The sequence below is a fragment of the Mytilus trossulus genome, chromosome 11, assembly GCF_036588685.1.
Source record: "Mytilus trossulus isolate FHL-02 chromosome 11, PNRI_Mtr1.1.1.hap1, whole genome shotgun sequence".
Taxonomy (NCBI): Eukaryota; Metazoa; Mollusca; class Bivalvia; order Mytilida; family Mytilidae; genus Mytilus; species Mytilus trossulus.
In genome coordinates, this window is record NC_086383.1 from 69,375,689 (window position 1) to 69,393,377 (window position 17,689).

The window sequence follows — 17,689 nt, forward strand, 5'->3', positions numbered from 1 at the left end:
ATGTGGTATGGGCTTTGCTCATTGTTGAAGGCCGTACAGTGACCTATAATAGTTAATGTTTGTGTCATTTTGGTCTTTTGTGGATAGTTGTCTCATTGGCAATTATACCATATCTTCTTTTTTGTATCATTACAGTATCATGGATTGTTTGAATTTAATTTAAAACCCATTTTTCAATGACTCTACATGGACTCAAAATTATATTGGTGTAACTATATTGCAAACCAGGATAGTCTACAAAATAAGTAAAGAATAAACTTTTGCCTGGTTAAATAAAAAAAAAATGGTAAAAAAATGACAATTTAGGTGCAATTTGGGTTTTCTCATGTTAGCAACTTCACAACAGAACTACAAATTTATTTTCATGACCAAAATCAAAACAAAAAGTCCAAACCTAAAGGCAATAAAATGCTTCACCACGCACAGCTTGATACGACCAAAGATGTATATTTAGCATATACATGTATAAAAAAAAAATTTAATTTTGGATCCTTTAAACTTCAATATGGACTAATTTGAAAACAGGTATTGAGGCGAATCCACTTATTTCTATTCATCAGAAGTCTCTAACTTACTACATATATCCTTAATTTCATATTGAAAGTCAGTCCTACAACAATATTGAAAATGTGTACATTTAATTTTTTTTCTAGAATCTCTCATGTGGAGGCAGTACCTTTTTGGTCACTATTTATGTGTTGCGTCTAAATAAGAATTGTAACACTTTATAGTGACTGAACAGGTTAAACAAATACTTCTCAAGAAACCGAAAAAGAAGACAACTTGAAACAGCACCAGCCATGCCAGTATTCATGTATGTATGAATAAAAACTCAGATCAGAATAGCCTGGACAATATGTAAGTTCTATGTCCTTGTGAATATATTGTGAGAAAAGTTATCAATAATTCTGCAGATAATGTAATTTTATTAAGTGTTTTGTACATTTTCTGTTTAAATTTTCACACAATCAGTGAAACATTATAACAGGCTGAACTGAATTTTTATAACTGAAAGTTTCAAACAATGACAAGTGTTTTATTTACGAAATAACTCATGTGTTTCTGTTATTTTGCTGTCATATAAAAATTTGAAAAGTAAGCTACATCATGTACATGTAACATAAACAAAAGAAATGACATAAAACCGACTCTGAATTAGTACATGAAATTGATGTAGAACTCACAAACGGAAGATGATCAGAAAAACAAATGTTTTTTTTATTCAAGTCAGATTTTTTTACCGAAGCCCTTCAATGCTATCAATTAGAATTATTTAGTCAAAATTTAACACTAGTATTAGGTTTATCATATCAAATTGGCAAATATAGCATTTTTATCACCTAAAAAACTACTGTGTACAGACTGACATGTGCGGTTTGGGAAGTTTTTATGTTTTTACATATAAAAAAGTTAAATTTATTTTGCATATCTGAAAATCAAAATTATTTTTGGTGAAGATCTGGTTCAAAATATTTTGTTTGTCCTATGCTTGAACAGATTTTTTATTCATCATTTTGGGAATCAGAATATTTTTGCAGGAAAAATACCATAACCCTTCATGACTTTTCAAGTTCAATGTTCGTTCCCTAAACATGATCCATCTGAACTTATAATTTTATTTTAGATATAAACAATATGTTAATGAAGCCTATGACATTCGTTCTAAACATGCATGAAATATTTGCCACTGGACGTTAAACAACCAACAAATATATAGGACATTGTCTTAGTATAAAGCTGGCATTTAAGGTAGCGCCTTCCTCATATTATAAGATATATTATTAGAGACATCGTATAGAAATTATAAGATAATTCATATAATATATCTTATATAATTTTCTTAAGATGATATCCAATAAACTATATATGATATCTTGTATACAAAATATTTATAAGATATTTCATATACTTAATGAGATATCTTATAAACTTTAGAAGATATCTTATAAAGTATATAAGATATCTAAGTTTATCATATACTTAGCATTAATATGATAGCTTTTGCATATGTGTAATGGGCTGAAGTGCACAAGCCATATCTTCCCACCCGGGCTTATAACCCATATCAAGTGCCTCTCGTGCAAAAAACCCATATCAGTGCCTCTCGTGCAAGTTACTTCCGGTGTTTCCGGTATCGGTTGTTTACTTTTCCATTGTGACGTCAGATGTTTTTTATGACGACGTCAAAATTTACAGGAACTTTTGTGGGGATAGTTTTTAAAATACTTGCTAACAAATGCCATTGACAATTATGAATCATGTTATAGTACAACAAACATGGAGTAGTAATGATCGTAAAACTCTTCCAAATTTTCAATGTTTCAAAATGCCTCTATAGGAAATGTTACCATAAATATATAAGGAGTTAATGATGCTGTTGGACAACTATAGTATATTTGATTCATAATTTTAATTTTCTTTATAAAGTGTTTGACTGTTTTAGTTATTGCATTAGTTTATTTGCCTTACATAAAACTATTGTCGGAAGTATATGATAAAGCGATTAATACATGGCCTTTTCCATATCAGCCTGGGTATCATCCCTCGACCCATATCAGCACCTCGACTCCGTCTCGGGCTGATATGGGGGTCTCGGGATGATACCCAGGCTGATATGGAAAAGGCCATGTATTAATCTCTATATAAAGTATATAAGATATCTTATAAATTTTTTAAACTTTATAAGATATCTTATTTAATATATAAGATATCTCATATAATATAAGATATCTCATATAATATATAAGATAGCTTTAAAAAAATTAATTGTATAAGATATCTCATATACTAAATGAGATATCTTATAAAAATCTAATATGTTATATAAGATATCTTATATATTATGAGATAATTTGAGATAATTTGAAATTCGAATAAATAGCTAAACTGCTTAAGTGCCATAGGTTTATGTTAGCTGGTATATATGCCTTGTTTACCAAAGTTAAGATGATAGTGCATCATGTGCAATGGTATTCATGGTATTCATGTATTATAACTTCCCTGGTCTGAATCCAATAACTTCTTCAAGCAGTGTTCAGGTGAAACTTAATATACATTTTCCGTTTTTACAGGTCAGGAAAATGATATTATTTCGTTTTAGATTGTATGCATAAAAAATTCCCAATTGGGATAAAAATTCCCAATGTGATGTTCAAGGGACCCATTTGAAAACACCTGGAATCATCCCTGCATATTTGTTTTTCTTTCATTTTTTTGTACATAAATAAGGTCGTTATTTTTCTCATTTGAATTGTTTAACATTGTCATTTCGGGGCCTTTTATAGCTGACTATACACAATTGAGAGGAATTGAATTTTCAGAGAAGAATTAAGCGGCATGATATTTGAAGCAGCGTAGACAATTTGATTTTGAAAACCTTAGGACATGACTACGACTAACTTGGTGATGGCACTGTGCAAATCGTATATATCCATGTAGGCTACTAATTGTTCGCCACTTTTTGCACATCAATTCGTATTATTTTAATTTAAATTCTAGGAGATAATATGCTTTTCCTATGTAAATGTAAATACCAAACATCATCAGTTGACTTCAGTATTGCAAGGATTTACTATACAAATCCTTGAGTATTGTAAAAGGGTGAGAAAGGCTTTGTTTAGTGAGAGATTTTTTCAATTTGTTTTCATAAAAATAAAGTATATACAAGTTTCTATTCTAGTTCCCTGGTTTCCATATCGGATTTTGTCCATACACCATTGTCCTATTAGGTTTCTTTTACGTTTTCTTTCCATTATACAAGAAAAGATACAACGAAAATCACCAATGCAGAACAACGCAACAAGATACACCACAACACTCATCTTGACTCAAGGCAATTAAAAAAGAAAAATAGAAAGAAATGATGCAAAGGATTTCACCAAAAGTGTATTACTTCACACCCTATTTATAGAATCGAGGCTGATGTCAATATTTTTTAGGCCTATATAGATTTATTTTGTGTTGTTGGGTTGCTATCTTATTGACATTGATCAAACTTTAAAAACAAAAAGAAAAGTCAAAAAGACTATCCCGAATCGCACGAACGACGTACAAATGACTATCAAATATTTCAAAAAAATAGTCTCAACATCTCCTGGTAATTATTTCAATACTTTATGCTTCAAAATCTTTTATTTTAAATTCATTCTTCTTGGTTTTTTCTTGTTAACATGTGCAATACTATATAAAACATACCTATGTAGATAAAATAACCAAAAAGAAAGATGTTAATTCTTTCTGTTTCCGTTTTCCGTTTCCATTCCGTATTCCGTTTTCCGTTTCCGCCGTTTATCAACACCCAGTCTAAATGATGCCATTTATACTCCACGACATGTTGGCGACACATTTAGCAATTGTACAGTAGTGATATTAGTTATCATTGGTGTAATCAGGGGTGTAGGGAATTTTCAACACCGGTGTTAAATTCCGTACACCACTGATTACACCAAGATAACGAACCTTATAAGCGTTCCTTTTACTAATTTGTATTTCGGGATGAAAATTGAAAAATTCTTATGAAGAACTTCCACTTCACATTATTACATACTGGAGTATAAAACTTTTCTGTCTCAATTTTGTTAAAGAAATCCACCATTTGATTTGTACAATGTATGAGCGATGAAAACAAAGTTGACATTAAACATTTCGGTAAGCAAAGTATACATGCATCCAACAAAATATCAAAACGACAAAAGCAAAGTATTTTAATAAAGTTTCTTCCCTTTTACTGACCACAAAAGCGAAAACAGCACATTGAAAAAAATGTAAATGTATCATTTTATACTATGATTGCTGTGCATAGATAAATATACCTTTCTTTATCCCCGGGCGTAAACAGTTTAGTTTGGACGATGTGTTAAATACAACCGGTAGATAACCAACCAGAATGCAAGATTCTTGTTTCATGAAATTCATATTTTTTTTGCATTGTGTATCTTACTGATTGTTCATATGCATTCAACCCCTCGATGTATAAATGTGCATTGCTGTAATAAAAAAACATAAGAAATAATGTTATTTGAACCCCACGCATGTAAATGTTTGGCACTGTTACATTTACAGTTCGTTAGATTAATGCACACTTTTTTTTTTACAGAAATCATTCCACAGTCACAATTTGTTGCACGTGAACCAAAGACGACTTAAAACCCTATTAGACTAGTTTATAAGTTTTAAACGAATAAATATATGCATCTTACAAATAAGTAGCCCCACGTAAGAAGCACATCGGTAAAAATATTTTTGGAAATATGTTAATTATTTTCAGTTATGATGTATCAATTAGTTCAGTGTTGCTTAACGTCCAGTGGCAATTATTTCATACATATTTAGAACCATTCACAAATAGCCGGGAGGGGGTCGGAATGAAGGGGGAAACTTGAACCCCTTAAGAAGTTGCTTCAAGTGTTATTTCACGTGCAAAGGGCCAACCTACTTTCTCTTCATGCACGAAGCATCGATTCTGACCAGATATGGCAGGGTATTTATACATCCCCACGCAGCCAAACGGACGTCTCCCTTCATCAAGGGTTAAAGTTTCTGCCGGAACGGGAAAAGTCCAAGTGACCATATTTCCATGACCCAGTCAACATTGTGAACCCTTGAAATGTTCATAGTTATGGCTCAGTATTATGTGCAATAAATTGTCAGAATGCATGTTTTTTCATCGGTTACCACAGACCCCCTTTTTGAAATTAATAGCCTTGCACTTACTAAAATCAGAGACAGATCATATACACATGCATGTAAAATTTAAATTGAGAATGGAAATAGGGAATGTGTCAAAGAGACAACAACCGACAATAGACATGATATGATAGAACAGACAACAGCAGAAGGTCACCAACAGGTCTTCAATGCAGCGAGAAATTCCCGCACTCGGAGGCGTCCTTCAGCTGGCCCCTAAACAAATATATATATATATATATATACTAGTTCAGTGATAATGAAATATGTCTCTGCTAAAATATACAATCTCCCTTTCTTTTATGAATGAAATATTGTAATATTATCTGGTGTATGTTCAATTATAATCACTTAACGGCATTTTTAATTGGTTCAAATAAATATCTATTTGTATATTGGTATTGTATTACATTCTGGACCCGTATGTAAAAATGACTTTGCGACAGTCGTTATGTATGTGTGTTTACATATGAAACGAAAGTGGAAATTCATTTTAACCAATTGGACAATTGTTTTTTAAAGGTAATTTTAGTTATTTCTGATAATATATGTATTGATTATTAAGACAGTAATTTAAGTATCTTAAAATCTACATTTGTGTGTTACATGATTTAATCTTTTTTTAGAAGAATATCATAGGCTCGGATTGTACTGATTAATAAAAATGGGGCGTACCAAGGAGGCACCTTATGGCCAAACATTGGGTTTTATGTGCATTTCTCAGGCTTTTAACTGTCGGGTCCCCTGTTTTTTTTAATGTGCCCCTCTGGCCCCCCTCCATTTTTGAAAGTCCTGGATCCGCCACTGGTGAAAGGTATCATATGTTACACATATAGACCTTCCCTTTAGGGACCTCATTCGGAAATTATAAAAAAATATTGTATTGGTATATGGCACTTGTAACAAGTTAGCCTACTCTTTTGATCAACTTTCTTTTAGTAATTAAACATTGCTACATGTATCTGGTCGTAAGGGCCATACTTCCTTGTAATTCTCAGCGGATCCAGGGGGAGGGTTCCGGGGGTTGGAACCCCCCTTTTTTTGGACGATCAATGCATTTGAATGGGGACACTATAGTTGGAACCCCCTTTGTCCTAGGTTGGGACCCCCCCCCCCCCCCCCCCCCTTTTAAAATGACTGGTCCGCCCCTGTTCAAATCTGGTCGTAAGGGAATACTTCCTTGTACTGGCCTCATATCTGTTTCCTTGGTATACAAACATAAATATGTAATAGTATCAAAGATTATTGCCAAGACTAATTTGCCAGTAGGACAACGTTTCAAGTAATTAGTTTACTAAGTTATATTTAACTCAATTCATGTTTTTACTTTTTTCATAGTATTTAAAACCAAAAAGAAAAGATGGACTTCTTATTACAAACTTTTGGTGTAAGATGCACATATTTATTCGTTTAAATAAATTTATTTATAAACTAGTCTAACAGGTTTAAAATCGTCTTTGGTTACCGTCCCAATGATTTGTAATAGCTATATAAGTCTTCTTTCAATAGGAAGCTTACAAAGATAAAGCTATTTAAATGTCCATCTAACAAAGAAGTAAGTATAACGTCCTTATTGATTGTACACGCACAGGTATCATTGACTATAACATTTAAAACTGATCATGTCAGGTGAACTAGACACAGATTATTGATTTATTTCCTTTGCATGTAACCCTAAACATCATATAAATCGTGAGTAGCATGAGTCTAAGAATTTTTTTTCGATCAAAAGGGGAGAGATTGTACGCTCTAGACGTCTCCTCAGGCCTGAGTCCGCCACTGCAGATCACTGCAACTGCAACCTCTTCTTCTTCCAGGTAAGGAACCGGATTCCAGTGGCGGATCTAGTAATTTTTTGGTTCCGCGAATACAGTGTATTTTCTGTCTTATATCCGTCATTGGACGAAATTTAAGTTAGATTAGACCTCCGGTTTGCGTTTTTTTCTTTTTACTTTGAAACCATACGTATACTACGAATAAAGTGAATTTTCTGTCTGATATCATTTTCAAGTTTACTATCCACGGCAGTCACAGGGTTTATTCGAATTTCGGGATGTCGAGATATATTATGTGTATAATAAATTCAGAACCTCGGGATTTCATGTTTTTAAGCCCAGGATATTGGGATCAGGGCCCCTCCAGAAATTTTCATACGCAGGGGCCCGTTGACTGCCTATTAGAGGGGCCCGCTCCGGTCATGCTTCAGTGATTCCCTATATAAGCAACCAATTATTTACCAGAAAGGGGGGGGGCGGGCCCCTAAATCCGCATCTGCCCCGACCCTCCCCCTTTTAATGAATGTTCATAATATACAGATAAGCGCTAAAATTATTCATGTGTCATTAAAATTTAATATAATAGAGAACAAACAAAAAAAAGAGATTTTTTTGTGGAAAACGGAAGAGACTGGCTAGAAAAACATTTTCCTGTCCCCAAGTACCTATGACTTTTGATACTTTTACTGAAATTCTCAAGTCATTAAATCTTTTACAAAATTCTTCCTACAACACTTTACATCCTATCAAATACGCTCTGAATGCCCGCGATTTCGCGGGTGTGTTCTAGTCTTATTAAATAGACCTCGTTGGCTTTCGGCTTCCCTTGGCCTGGGAATGGCCATCAATAATCACTGGAAATGAAGACATGATTAGAAATGAACAATATGAAAAAACAAACAAAAAATATCCTACCACTTTTCTTTGTCTCAAATTATTAACACTTAATATTATATTCTATGTTTGTCTTTTCTCAATTAAATACAAAAATAATAAATATTTTAAAGTAATACAAAAATAATTGATATAAAACAATATAGTAATCCGAAACGATAAAAATTACTGGTTGTATAGCACTATGAAAATTTATGAAAGGGGAAAAAAAAAGGCCACATATTTATAACTAGATGAGTTCTTTTAATTAAGTTTACTCAAATTTTAAAAGCTGACCAAGTTTCCTTTCTTCTTTTATTGAGACAATGATCACCAATTATCCATCTGATCAGTAATTGAATACATTGAATGTTTATTGATATTAATTAGATTAACAAGCCAGTAATCAAATCAGATCTAATCTAATTAAGCTGATAATTAGATTAGTATGGACAACGTGTGCATTGGCCAGCTCACGTTTTATTACCTCAACTTTTTTTCCACGGTGTATTGTTTTTATTTGATTATAAACAGTACTGATTTATGAATTTTATGTAAATCCTTACTGCAACAATACACAATAATTAGTTTTTTTTTATGTACAACGATCAGGACACCGTTGGTAGTCAACGTTGGTTATATCAATTTTTGGTTATCAAAAAATATTTTATTATTCTCGTATATTTATATTCTATCTTTAATTTGAGATAAATCATTTGTGAAATAAAAAATAAATATTATATGATATTTATATATAAAAATCTAGCATTTTCATTAGGTCCAGTCATTGCCGAGGTTTGTCAGGTCATTGTCAACATGGTCAGGTCACATTTTCGCAAGCTATACATTTTTTTCTCTCATTTTTTAATTATATTTTTGTAAAACATGCTAAAGTCTTATTATATTTCAAATTTGAGATAAAATATTTTTGAAATAAAAAAGTTGTCAGCATTTTTTCGATCCTGTCATTGTCGATGTTGGTCCTGACATTGTCGGTGTAGGTCAGGTCACGTTTTCCCAAGGCGAGTTGAAGCTTTTGGAGAAAAATATTTATTTTCTTTTAAAATTCATGTATTAAATGTTGAAATCTAATTAAATTTCAAATTTGAAACAAAATCTTCGAGAAATGAAAAAGTTATTAGCATTATCATTTGGTCCTGTCATTCTCGATATTGGTCCTGTCATTGTCATCGATGGTCAGGTCACGTTTTTTCAAGTTTCTGATAAAATTTTATATAATTTTTTTTTAATTTTAAATTTCAAATGGTGACATCTTAAGAAATTTTCATACGCAGGGGCCCGTTGACTGCCTATTAGAGGGGCCCGCTCCGGTCATGCTTCAGTGATTCCCTATATAAGCAACCAATTATTTACCAGAAAGGGGGGGGGCGGGCCCCTAAATCCGCATCTGCCCCGACCCTCCCCCTTTTAATGAATGTTCATAATATACAGATAAGCGCTAAAATTATTCATGTGTCATTAAAATTTAATATAATAGAGAACAAACAAAAAAAAGAGATTTTTTTGTGGAAAACGGAAGAGACTGGCTAGAAAAACATTTTCCTGTCCCCAAGTACCTATGACTTTTGATACTTTTACTGAAATTCTCAAGTCATTAAATCTTTTACAAAATTCTTCCTACAACACTTTACATCCTATCAAATACGCTCTGAATGCCCGCGATTTCGCGGGTGTGTTCTAGTCTTATTAAATAGACCTCGTTGGCTTTCGGCTTCCCTTGGCCTGGGAATGGCCATCAATAATCACTGGAAATGAAGACATGATTAGAAATGAACAATATGAAAAAACAAACAAAAAATATCCTACCACTTTTCTTTGTCTCAAATTATTAACACTTAATATTATATTCTATGTTTGTCTTTTCTCAATTAAATACAAAAATAATAAATATTTTAAAGTAATACAAAAATAATTGATATAAAACAATATAGTAATCCGAAACGATAAAAATTACTGGTTGTATAGCACTATGAAAATTTATGAAAGGGGAAAAAAAAAGGCCACATATTTATAACTAGATGAGTTCTTTTAATTAAGTTTACTCAAATTTTAAAAGCTGACCAAGTTTCCTTTCTTCTTTTATTGAGACAATGATCACCAATTATCCATCTGATCAGTAATTGAATACATTGAATGTTTATTGATATTAATTAGATTAACAAGCCAGTAATCAAATCAGATCTAATCTAATTAAGCTGATAATTAGATTAGTATGGACAACGTGTGCATTGGCCAGCTCACGTTTTATTACCTCAACTTTTTTTCCACGGTGTATTGTTTTTATTTGATTATAAACAGTACTGATTTATGAATTTTATGTAAATCCTTACTGCAACAATACACAATAATTAGTTTTTTTTTATGTACAACGATCAGGACACCGTTGGTAGTCAACGTTGGTTATATCAATTTTTGGTTATCAAAAAATATTTTATTATTCTCGTATATTTATATTCTATCTTTAATTTGAGATAAATCATTTGTGAAATAAAAAATAAATATTATATGATATTTATATATAAAAATCTAGCATTTTCATTAGGTCCAGTCATTGCCGAGGTTTGTCAGGTCATTGTCAACATGGTCAGGTCACATTTTCGCAAGCTATACATTTTTTTCTCTCATTTTTTAATTATATTTTTGTAAAACATGCTAAAGTCTTATTATATTTCAAATTTGAGATAAAATATTTTTGAAATAAAAAAGTTGTCAGCATTTTTTCGATCCTGTCATTGTCGATGTTGGTCCTGACATTGTCGGTGTAGGTCAGGTCACGTTTTCCCAAGGCGAGTTGAAGCTTTTGGAGAAAAATATTTATTTTCTTTTAAAATTCATGTATTAAATGTTGAAATCTAATTAAATTTCAAATTTGAAACAAAATCTTCGAGAAATGAAAAAGTTATTAGCATTATCATTTGGTCCTGTCATTCTCGATATTGGTCCTGTCATTGTCATCGATGGTCAGGTCACGTTTTTTCAAGTTTCTGATAAAATTTTATATAATTTTTTTTTAATTTTAAATTTCAAATGGTGACATCTTATTATATTTCAAATTTGAGATCAATCCTATGAATAATAAAAAAGTTATTAGCATTTTTCATTTGGTCCTGTCATTCGGTCCTGTCATTCGGTCCAGTCATTAGTGTAACCCAGAAACAACTCCTGAAACGAGTTGTATATTATACGCACCCGTTTCGCGCCACTGACAAAAATATGTTTCCATTGAGAAAGAAAGGGTAAAACATACGATTTTAGTAAAACCTACTCAAAGATATACAAAGGTATTGTGAGAACACAGATAATTCAATTAAGATATAAGACGGACGTCCATGTTGTCTTGGTTCCAATCCGGGTACGTTAGCCTAAGGTAGCAATAAACAGTTAGGAAAGACCAAGAGGGGACCAGCTCCAGTCATGCTTCAGTGATTCCCTAAATAATCAACCAAATTTTTCCCACAAAAAGCCCTGTAAAACCCTCTATATAAAAAAAAATGTTACAGTTTAATTTATAAATCAGCCTCTGTCAAAAACTAAGTCATTTGTCTATTAGACTTGTTAAAGTAGGGCAGAAAAATCCAAATGGCTATCAAACTCGTCACAAACTGGTAAAAATAGTTATCTTTCATTTTATTCATTAAAAGTCTTCATTGTTTTACTTGTACCAAACTAACTACTTGTATTTTACTTAACACCAGACACATAACAATAATACCAAATTATCTTTGTTAATATCAATTTAGAACAGTAATCTTAAATAAATCATAATTAATATATCAGTCAGGGGTACTACTTGTAAAAGTCATTTTTATTTACTTGAAGAAGTAAAAAAAATTTACACATTTAAGTTAATTATAATGTTTAAATAATCTCCCCTTAATTTTCTGAAAAATTCACTGGTATATTAAGTAAATTTTTCTTACAATCCCACAAACATTCTTAAGTTTTGCGATGTAAAATCATGCTTTAATGATTTTTCCCAGGTTAGCTCATAATGTTTTATTAGAGTTCAATGTTTCATCTCATTAATTCAACAAAGAAACTGTTTGCGCAAAGATCTTAAGTATTTGCTCAAGGCCTTCAAAAATTGCTCCTTGGGGACTTGTAAAGGAGCAGTGTTCTGAAGATAACGGACAAATGGGATTTTCATTGTCAATGAAATTACACCTTAATGATTAGTAAAGACATCTGCAAAGGGCAGACAATTTAAAATTCTATTAGAGTAAAGAAATTCTTAGAATTCAAGAAAGGAGATAGGATGACCTTTTTAACTTAGCTGTATCCTTACTAATGGAAAAAGCTAGGAAAGCATGTTTTAAGATTAAGAAAACAATTGGATTTGATAATCCTTGTAAACTTTTAGAAAAATTATTTGATTCATTAGTTAGCCCCATATTGCTGTATTGTAGCGAGATTTGGGATGTTTTTGATAATTCGGGAGACAATTCCATTTTGGAAAAAATTCATATGAAATTCATAAAAGAAATTCTAGGTGTTCATTGTAAAGCAATTTATGCTGCTGGTAGAGCTGAACTTTGTAGGCTACCGTTATGCTCAAAAATATCATTTTCTTGTATTAAGTTTTATGATCATATTTTAAGGTCTGAAAACACACTTAAATCCAAAGTTTTTCTGGCAACTGAAAAAAATAACCCCTGGACAAAGAAACTTTATTCTATTTTTAACAATCTATGATTTTCAAACCTAGCTGGGGGAAACTTTTCTATCAAACAATATCTACCAAGTATTAATTTAAACAACGATTGATTGATCAGTGCACACAGGATCAATTATCAAAAATTCATGATTCATCAAAACTAAAATTTTACCAACAATTTCATAATTCAAAGCAGCGTAGTTCTTATGTTGATGTTCTAAGTAATAGATTAGAAAGGTCATCTCTGTGTAAAATTAGATTGAGTGCACACAATCTTGCTATTGAAAAGGGGCGATATTTAGGTTTACCCACCGATGAACGACTTTGTAATGTATGTAAATCAGGTGAGGTAGAAGATGAAAATCACTTTTTACTGAAATGTGAAACTTTTTCCAACTATAGAATTAACTTTAAAAATAAGATATTAAATATACTTCCTACGTGTTGTAGTGAAAATCACCTATAGTTGTATTAATAGTAATTCTTTAAAAGTCCTGAAAGTGACTAGTTCTTTTATATGGACCAGACCTGCCAACTATCCTGATTTTCGCGGTATCATCCCGATTTTCATCCCTCAACCCGAATCCCGATATCGGGATTCTAAAACAAGTCAAAATCCCGATTTTTGGCAAAATATACCTGAAAACAATATTTGGTTACCGATTTTGAAGTTTTTCTGATAATCTATAATTTTACCCGGGGACATATTATGACAAGTTTACAATACTACGCTAATCAACAGTCACAACAGGTGTCATAATTTGTTGTTGCAAGTAATCGGATTACCTGATATGGGTAGTTACAATCCTCAAAATTAATTGATATTATTACTTGTAAACAGAAAGTCGGTCAGTTGGCCTTTCATTTTTAATCAATTTATCATACGAGCACAATTTGCAACGTTTACCGTAGTTCCATAACGAAATCGTAATAAACTTAAAGATGAGAACTGTAATGAACTCTTAAAAAAACATCATTTATCTTGAAATTCATTTAATTTTTGAAATCAGACATGTGTCTGTTGATTTAAAATCGACGCCATTTTGTATTCTTCTACTGTGAATAAACCTCCGCTGGTAAGACCACCTCCTAACACAAAAAAAGATAACTCAACTTTTATCCATTTTCTCATTAATACAGATAGACTTAATCAAAATCTGTATTAATTTCATCCTTCTAACTTTAGGACATATAGGTTTAGGTCTTTTGAGGCATGGCCCAAAGATAAGAAGGTTTTTGGAGGGGGAAAAGGTTTTTTTCACTAAGTATCCTTTATTTTTTAATGCCATTTTTCTCTATTCTTAAGTTATTTTGTCAATTTTAAAATAAGTACATGAATCATGCAAATAAAAGAAATCAAGGCTTATAAGATCATCATCAGTATACCAAAAGAAATAAGAAGAGACATGAGACTATGTTAAGAGTAAGAAACAGTGCACACAGAAACGCCAATCTGGTCGCGCACTAAATCCCCCATGGAGATTTTCAAAAGTTGGCAGGTCTGTATGGACCATAATTTGGTTTCTTTTTGTATCCTTTTTTATAAGTTCTAAAATTTTAACTTTTATTTTGTGGGTTGTGTTGGTGTTAGAATAGTATGAATGGAATAATTGAGTTTTTCGAGAAAAAATTAATACATTTTGATTCACCGTTTCACGACAGGAAACCTAACAGGAAACCAATCTTTATTTTCTTTATTTTGCACAATATAATTCAAAAGGCATAAATAAACACCATTACTAGTGTTACTTGCTTCATGTTAATATTTAAAATCTATTTTCAATGTTATATTAAAGTTTTTTTTAAAAGTGACAGGAAACCATAAGAAACCGAAAGCATTTTTAGCTCACCTGGCCTAAAAGGCCATGTGAGCTTTTCTCATCACTTGGCGTCCGTCGTCGTCGTTAACAATTTTTCAAACATCTTCTCCTCTGAAACTACTGAATGGATTTTAATGAAACTTAACATGATTGTTCCTTAGTATATCCTGCACAAAATGTGTGCTTCGATTTTTGATCCGTCAAAAAACATGGCCGCCGTTACTTAAAATAGAACATAGGGGTCAAATGCAGTTTTTGGCTTATATCTCAAAAACGAAAGCATTTAGAGCAAACCTGACACGGGGTAAAAATGTTCATTAGGTCAAGATCTATCAGCCCTGAAATTTTCAGATGAATCAAACAAACCATTGTTGGGTTGCTGCCACTTAATTGGAAATTTTAAGGAAATTTTGCAGTTTTTGGTCATTATCTTGAATATTATTATAGATAAAGATAAACTGTAAACAGCAAAAATGATCAGCAAAGTAAGATCTACAAATAAGTTAACATGACCAAAATTGTCAATTGACCCCTTAAGGGGTTATTGTCCTTTAATGACAATTTTTCACAATTTGTTCATCATATTTGCTAACTTTAAAAAATCTTCTCCTCTGAAACTACTGAATGGATTTGGTTAAAACTTAGCATGATTGTTCCTTAGATTATCCTGCACAAAGTGTGTGCTTTGATTTTTGATCCTTCAAAAAACATGGCCGCCGTTACTTAAAATAGAACATAGGGGTCAAATGCAGTTTTTGGCTTATATCTCAAAAACGAAAGCATTTAGAGCAAATCTGACATGGAGTAAAAATGTTCATTAGGTCAATATCTATCAGCCCTGAAATTTTCAGATGAATCAAACAACCAATTGTTGGGTTGCTGCCACTTAATTGGTAATTTTTTAGGAAATTTTGCAGTTTTTGGTCATTATCTTGAATATTATGATAGATAAAGATAAACTGTAAACAGCAAAAATGATCAGCAAAGTAAGATCTACAAATAAGTTAAAATGACCAAAATTATCAATTGACCCCTTAAGGGGTTATTGTCCTTTAATGACAATTTTTAATTGTGCTTCATATTTGCTAACTTTAAAAAATCTTCTCTAAAACTACTCAACTAAATTCAACAAAACTTCAACTGAATGATCAGTAGGGTGTATAAAATAAAGTTTGTGCTTTATTTTTTATTTCGTCAAAAGCATGGCCGTCATGGCTAAAAATAGATCACAGGGTAAAATGCAGTTTTTGGCTTATATCTCAAAAACTCCAGCATTTAGAGCAAATAAGACAAGATGTTAAAGTATTTATTAGGTCAAGGTCTACCTGTCCTGAACTTTTCAGCCGAATTGGGTAACTGGTTTTTCAGGTATAATGCCCCTGAATTGATGATTTTAAAGAAATTTTGCAGTTTTTGGTTATTATCTTGAATACTATTATAGATACAGATAAACTGTTTATAGCAAAAATGTTAAGCAAAGAGTGTAAGATCTACAATTAAGTCAATTTGACCAAAATTGTCAATTGACCCCTTAAGGAGTTATTGCCCTTTAAAGACTTTTTTCACAATTTGTTCATCATGTTGACTTACTTTAAAAAATCTCCTTTGAAACTGCTGTATCAATTTCAGCCAAACTTAGGCTAAATGAGTTTCAGAGTATCTAGTATAAATTTTATATTTCATTTCCTTGTATGTCAAGAAACATAGCTCCTATGGCTAAAATAGAACATAGGAGAAAATGATTTTTTTTTTGCTTTTGAAGAAAATAGGACGATTCAAAGAACATTTAAATAAATTGAAAAGCCAAAATAATCATTGATGAGAGATTTAACCAAAAAAATTAAGGTGAGCGATTCAGGCTCTTGAGAGCCTCTTGTTTTAGTTTTATTTTATTGCAAAATCTGCTTAAAATAATCTGAACAGTATACTTTTTCTTAAAATCCATCTTAAATGTAACAGTATTATAAAACTCCTAAATATGTGCTTGTTTTGAAAACAATTAGTACAATTTATTCAGAATTTTCCATATTTTCTTCATTGATACAGGATACCATAATCGTTGTATCTTATGTTTTGGCCAAAAAAATATATTTATATTTGGTTTTGAAATTCCAGTTATACATATAAAATTTATTCCAAATCATTGGCAATGTAAAATTCTTTAAATCCAGTAAAGAAAAAAACTTTTAACTTTGAATTTAAATCTTTAAAATAGGCACCATGTGATATTTGTGACCTGTACACAATCTACATGGTTTCCACATTTTAACCTACTTAAGTGGGCTAAAATCAATAAAGTACTTCCTTTCAAGTCATGCCTGGTAAAAGTTTACTACCTTTGACAAGTTTATTGCGTTTCTGAAAAGTGTTTGCAGAACATGAATAGAAAAAAATAATTATAAATTGTGACAAAGTTACCAACTTTGTACATTCCAAGTGTAACGGTATATTAACATGCATTTTTCATTTAATTATCTTTATTCACCTAAAATATCCAGTAATATTTACTGCTGAAGCAAAATCAATCCAACGAACATCGGCACCATGATAAGAGACGTAATTTTGATTGAATTTTCCAAGGACCCTTTACATTGTTATTGGGAAACGTAGTGTGTTTAAACGTCGGTCAAATTTGAAATCGATTTTGTCAAGTCATTAGGCATTTATTTTCACACAAGATCGTATGTAACATTATGCACATAGGAAAAATAATAGACCCCCGGCGCAATCTCTTTAAACATGTTAAAAATTGTATTTTCCTCTTTTTAACAAGACGAAACACGTCTACAGATTATGTTTGCTAACATCCCGTTGGAAACAAAAACAATGTTTAGACCTAGTATTTCGTACATCCGGCCGTA

General features: G+C 31.6%; 1 long non-coding RNA gene across 1 annotated transcript in view; it reads left to right on the forward strand.

The window, feature by feature from the left end:
- The first annotated feature begins 6,110 nt into the window (after nucleotides 1-6,110).
- Nucleotides 6,111-17,689, forward strand: part of LOC134691497 (uncharacterized) — a 32,045-nt gene continuing 20,466 nt past the window's right edge. The window contains exon 1 of the long non-coding RNA XR_010102153.1: nucleotides 6,111-6,207. This is a non-coding gene — a long non-coding RNA (uncharacterized LOC134691497). The remainder of the gene's footprint in view (nucleotides 6,208-17,689) is intronic.